At 34.8% G+C, this 6,498-nt stretch overlaps 1 non-coding gene across 1 annotated transcript; it reads left to right on the top strand.

The window, feature by feature from the left end:
- Positions 1-2,918: 2,918 nt before the first annotated feature.
- Positions 2,919-3,025, top strand: LOC111812258. The gene has a single exon (XR_002817814.1). It is a non-coding gene; the product is annotated as a U6 spliceosomal RNA (small nuclear RNA).
- The last annotated feature ends 3,473 nt before the right edge of the window (positions 3,026-6,498 follow it).

Raw genomic sequence — 6,498 nt, 5'->3', positions numbered from 1 at the left:
TTAGCTATTATTCTAAAATTATTCTTTAACACTGGAGATGAGGTAATACTTTAATTTCCCCGGGCATGCTCCTAATCGGTGGGGAACCTGCATGTCATGATCAGAAGTGTTCTAAATGAGAAGACGTTACTCAGCCATGTTAAGCCATTGAATCTGTTACCAGAATGACAGGGACGAGCTGTCAGAGGCAGGAGAAGCTGAGAAGCCATGGCAGGAGCTGGAGACGCACCGTGGTCAGCGGTGTGTGCACAGCCTGCCACAATTTATCTACTCTGTCCTGTCAAGGATAATTTGACACATTTAAAAAATGTCATAGCATTTGGATTGTAAGACTTATTTGCAGGTCATTCTTGTGCATCCTGAATTTATGATGTGATATGTTTCTGACTTGTAGTATTTTTTGTTTATGTGAATAATGTAAAAGTTACACAATTTATCAATTTCTGACATACTTATTATAGATAAATATCCAATTTTCTGATCACTATAAAATTGCTTTTCTATGACAAAATTTATTTGGACAACACTGTTAATATTCATGTTGATCATAAAAAAAATAACATCAGTGATTGAAGTTATACCTGGTTGTTTTGTTTAAACCATTACATATCAAAAAAAATTGCTAATAGTACAAAAATGTAATAGTATCTCTAGAAGGTACGCATGGCTGGTTGTGCCTGCGTCTCTGATGAGAACTAGCTTTGATTCTTGGATGAAACCCTGTGGACCACTCGCAGTTTACTCTAAATGTCCACCCCCATGGTGACAGCCCTAGCTGAGCTTCCTCCTCGCTTTTTGAATAGACTGGCACTAGGAAATTCCAAGGAATTGACTTTTCCTGCCTTTTCCTTTGGTGTGGGTCTGAAGAGGCAAAATCCCAGTCCACAATGAGGTTGAAACCTGCCTCTGAATGATGGCATACACAGAGTGTCTGAAGAATCAGTTTTTAAGAAGAGGTAGAATCACAGAACACATATATCCCTGGCATCCCCTGTTTAATAATCATAATAGGGCTCAGGTCAGAGTTAGGGTTAGGGATACTATAATTGGTATCAATTTTTAAATCATTTTTTAACATGTTCAAGGGCTGAGTTTAAATACACATATTAGCCTGTGTTTTATTACCACAGTAAAATGCCAGAAACTGAGTAACGTTCCAACATGTGATTCTGGTCTGAGGTATGAGGTCTACTTTTGAAGATGGCTTTTGTCTACGATATAGCAAGATATCACACAGGTATAGGCAAGCAGTACATGCATACTTACCCCTTCCAGTCTCTTTGATGTCTTATATAGCCTCCGACATCCAATGCTTGGGGCTCCGCCTGATGATTTCATCTTCTCCTATAACTTCCCCAAAACCCCGCCTCTAACACCATAGTCAAATGAAATTCCTACCCTCCTGCTAACTCACAATATTTAAATTAAAAATTAACACTTCAGTCCTTGGGTGCACACACTCAAACCATAGCAATAGGAAATTACGGAAAAGAATAATGATTATAGAGAATGTTGTACTATTGCAGAAAAATAAGCTTAAAGAGTTAATAGATAACATTGGACTAAAACTTATGCTTATTTTAAAAAGCATATGAAATTGTAAAATAAATAGCAATTAGAATAAGGCAATTTTGATCACTCAGTTTACAATTACATCAAATGCATTTTATTTGTTCCTACATTTTGCAATAAAGGAAAACCCCTGAAGTAGAATAGGATTAAATAGGAGAAAAAGGAAATAGATTTACTGGATATGGTTATTTTATAAAATCAAAAAATTAAGGTGGTGGTGTAAGATAACTATGTATTTTTGTAAATCTCATGTAATTATTTTAAATGAGGAAGACACGGCTTCGAGAAGACCTGTGAAGGTCAGGAGTATTACTACTTCTGCTCCTACTACAGTAATAATAACAATAAACAGGAATAAAGAAAAAACGGAATGAAAGTAATATTATCGTGCACAGGTGCTTTTTTTTCAACATACTACAGAAAAATTCGAGTTAATTTGGATCTATTCTGAAAATCAAGGGATTGAGATTGAAATCCTGCTTATTTATATCATTTTATTATATCAGGTTACTTTGGCATTCTGGACTTCCTTGTATTCGTCTAGATAATACTGAATTTTGTGTAGATTCTTGTAACTTTGATGGTCTTTATTTCTCTTTGACATTACTTCTCCCTAGATATATGGCTTAGAAAGGTTTATAACTATTAAATCATTTAATTTTTTGCCACAATCAACTATGAGAGTTTTGGTCACAGTTCCTTATATACAAGAGGGTTAGCTGATGCACAATGCATTTAGGGAATATGACCAGATTACACAGCCTTCTTTATTTTTAAATAATTTTTAAAAATTTAATTATTTGATAAAGGGTATAGCTAAGCAGTTCATAATCCTATGGACCTGGCAGTCTCAGGGTCTCCAGCCCTGAGATTACAGGCATGCAACACCACACCCAGTTTCCAGGCCCCATGGCACGCCCTAGGCTGTGGGGCCTGCACAGTATGCACTACCAGGGATCAAACTCTGGTCCTTGCACTTGCCAGGCAGGTGCTTAGACTGCCAAGCTATCTCTCCAGCCCTACAGCCTCTTTTTTTATTTTGAGTTTCACAGGCAAAAACCTCAACTGTCAATATAAGAACGCAATGAAGAGGGCCTCTTTTGACTCTATAAATTGTTTGAATTGAAAAGCAATCGCTGTTAAATGTAAGTGATGCATTTGCTGAATGTCATATTCTTAAATCATTGAGAAAACAAGAGGCTGTAATTAATTTACAGAGCAAAACTACTTTGTTTTCCTGAATAAAAAGTCCACGTCTATAACAACAAATAATTCATTAAAAGCAAACTTTTAAAAATGTTTGTTCAAGTAGTAGAACAAATTCATGATCTTTAAAACTAAGTCTAATGCTCGCTTTGGCAGCACGTATACTAAAATTGGAATGATACAGAGAGGATTAGCATGGCCCGTGCGCAAGGATAACACGCAAATTCGTGAAGTGTTCCATACACCAGAGGGTTCGATAGATGTACAGCTCCTTTCTCTTAGTTCACTGAGAATAAAAGTTTGTACTAATATTGTTCAGACAAGATATCATGTCTACATTATGTCCTCTGAATAACTACTAAAAAGACAACAATATGCAGTGTATTAATTACCATAAACATCCTACTAACCTGTTTTGAAACTGTTTTGCAATTTTATCTTTTTTCTCATTAAAATGAATAAAATTATAAAAAAATAAAGTCTGATAAATAATTGACTAAGTAGTTCTCCATCAATGTTAATGTTTGGTTTTTGACAAGATCCTTGTGTTCTTCTAATTTTCATAATGATCTATGTTTAGCATTTACGTTTTGATACATAAAAGTGCATGACAGAAACAAATGCACATTTTTAACAATGGTGTTATCAAGACTGCTGATAGGCTTTCTATTTCTGGTTGAGCAATGACTTATAATAAAAGTTGTTAAAGATTTTAACCTTTATTAATATTATAATTTGTCCTTTCTCTGCAGCATTTGCAAACATTTAACTGATTATTTTCAGTCAATACTTTACTAGTATTAAAATACTTCTAAGGATTTTTAAATCTATAGAGCATTCAGCTCTTCCTCGAGTAAGTCATAAATCTGGGTGACAACATTTAGACAAGAGGTAATTTTTCAAATGCTGTAAATTCTGTTACTAAGCAAAATAAAATAAGGAAATAAGGTTTTCTGGAAAGTTTTTCTTTCTTTTTCCTTTAGCTTTTACAGGGTCTTACTACACAGCTTAAATTCATAGTGATCCACCTGCTTTCAGCCTCACCAGCATGGAATTACAGGCATATGCCACAATGCCCAGACTCAGTGGCTGGCTCAGCATGCCTGGGGGATGGACCAGTGCAGAATGTGGTGCCATGGATCAAACCCCAGTCCCTGAGCTTGTCTAAGCAGGTGCTTAGTCCGTTGAGCTATTTCACCTCCCAGTGAAAAGTTTTTTTTTAATATGAACTATAAAAAATGTACCTTCATGGTACACTTAAGAATTGAGTTTGTTTATAAATCATAAAACTTATAAATTAAATCATTAATATAGTTGAAGTTTCTATTTAATGTTCATTGTATATGTAAATTTGGCATGCTAATTGAATGACAGGTGAAATTTTGTTTCTCCTCCATAAGCTAAATAATCTGTGTATGAATTAATTATTGTAATTTTTTAGAACTAAAGCAGCTTCTTAACTTTAAATTATTAACTGGAGAACCTATAGGGAAGAGCGAGGCAAGTGATCAGTGATTTCAAAATTTCATATTGAAATTAATTAGAGAGTTAGAAAATGCTTTCATCATTCCTAAAGCATCTATGGGAAGAGCAAATGCACAGAGCATTATGACATGAGTTTATTTTTCATCCAACTGATATAGACCAATAAGTATTACATGTAACATTCATGTCTTTCCGTGTTACCAAGTACATTGTAACTGTATTTTAAGTGTAACATATGAAACCTTTCATGGTTCAAATTAAGTCAATGAACTAACTTTTTTCAGTAAATACCAAAAATACTATTTCAGCTTAAATTTCATACCCTGAGGCTAGGCTGACTCTGCTAACAGGACAGTTGTGCTTACTATTCTTTCATATTATTTTAATTCCTGCATATACCCTATGACATAGCCTCATGTTCACATATAGTTTCACAATTTAAAAACTCTTTTGGAAGTTTATTAAAATACATATTAAGAGACATATTGTCTATATATTTCCTATTTTCATGCAAAGAATATTACAGAAATGCTTTTAAAAACTTCATAAGTATTCCATATTTTCATGAAAATACATGCCAATTTCCTTTTTTTTAATCTAGTGAAACAGAACGAGCACTATTTTCAAACAGGAGGGAAGGTAATCTTGCTGACTCAAGCTCACTACTTATATCCATTCATTTGAATTTTCTGGGTCCAGTTTTAGTAGTCATGTGCTACTAAAATTTTGCATAGCTTTCTATTTATATATTATGGAAACCCAGTTGCTCATTCTTTCTATCTATAAAATCTGGTGCTTAATATATAACAGCACTGTGGTGAAGGAAAGAGCTTTGAATGGTGTGAGACAACAACTCTATGCTCAGAGCAGTCAGCATCACTAGCTCGATAAGTGCCTGATCTCATATTCATCTGAAATGCACGACTAATGGCATCAGAGTTGTCAATCTGCACAAATTGAATGGGAGACTGCTATTCTGTGGTGCACTACCTAGATCCTCACTTAAAATAGTGAGAAGATTTAAAAAAAGAAAAATGTACTCATATTTCATAGTGCTGAAGACCAAGGTTTCAAATGGAGATATCAGCAGGTTGCCACCACCTATGAGGGCTCCAGGAAAAGTTCTTTCATGCTTCCTTTGGCTTCTGCTTTCTCTGGGTTATCCTTGGCCAGCTTGGCTCATAGATGTATCTTTCTAGTGTTTACCTGCGTCTCCATATGTTGGTAATGTCGATGTGGATTTTCCCCTCCTTGTGGAATGCCAGTGGTCATTAGATGAAAAAGCCACTTGCTTTGGATACACTTCTGGGTTGCTTCTAGCTTGGTTCGATATGAGCTCTTGTGGAGCTTGCAAAGTTTTTTGTTTTTATAAATAATTTTCCACAACAAAACAAAAGTAAAAGAATAAATAATTTTGCAAAATGTACAATTTTACATTTCTAGTATGAACACAGATAACCAGGAACTTTATAAAACTTAGTAATGCTGTGCTTATATAATGTCATCCTAGAACACAAATAAAGGGAATTTTTAAATATAGAAAAAAAATTTTAAGCACTGACCAGAACTGTTAGGAAATAGCTTTAGATTTTTGTTTTGGAATTTTTCTATGAGAATATATCTATACTTCACTAATAATTAAATAATCTTGAATAGCCTACATTCATAAAGAATATGTACCTAAATACAGTGGAGCACTACACTGCCATTAGGGATAAACTCAAGCGATTTGTAGGAAACTACATGCACCTTGAGACTATAAAGGTCAGTGAAATAAATCAGACACACAAGCTTGTACATTGTATTCTTTCCCTTATATAAAAATGTAGAGTGTGGGATATACCTCAGTGGCACAGTACCTGCCTGGTAAGGCCAGTCTTGAGTTCAATTCCCGGTATCCCTAAAAAAATTAATAGGTAAACAGAGATAGAGAAAAGAGAAAACAAAAATGTAGACATTTCTAAGCATGTTTCTGCTGTGGGTCTTCGTCTTTGCTCTAATGAGCTGCGAGAGCTCACTTTGAAGGATTTGCATTTCCTTAGACAGCTGGGTTCTCTGTTGCTATGAGCGTTGTGTCTCTTGAAGTGAGGAGTGGGTGTTCATCTCACTTGCCCATTTCTCTTTGAGTGTGAGGGACTTGATGCTTTCAAATTCCTTATATGTTTTAGATTTAGGTCCTTTGTCTGAGGCACAATTGGTTATAAATGTTTTCCCACTCCATGGGTTTTCTTTTCA

Source organism: Octodon degus, unplaced genomic scaffold (genome assembly GCF_000260255.1).
Source record: "Octodon degus isolate 3935 unplaced genomic scaffold, OctDeg1.0 scaffold00118, whole genome shotgun sequence".
Taxonomy (NCBI): Eukaryota; Metazoa; Chordata; class Mammalia; order Rodentia; family Octodontidae; genus Octodon; species Octodon degus.
Note: the sequence above shows the minus strand (reverse complement) of the source record. Positions and strands in the feature narration are given on the sequence as shown.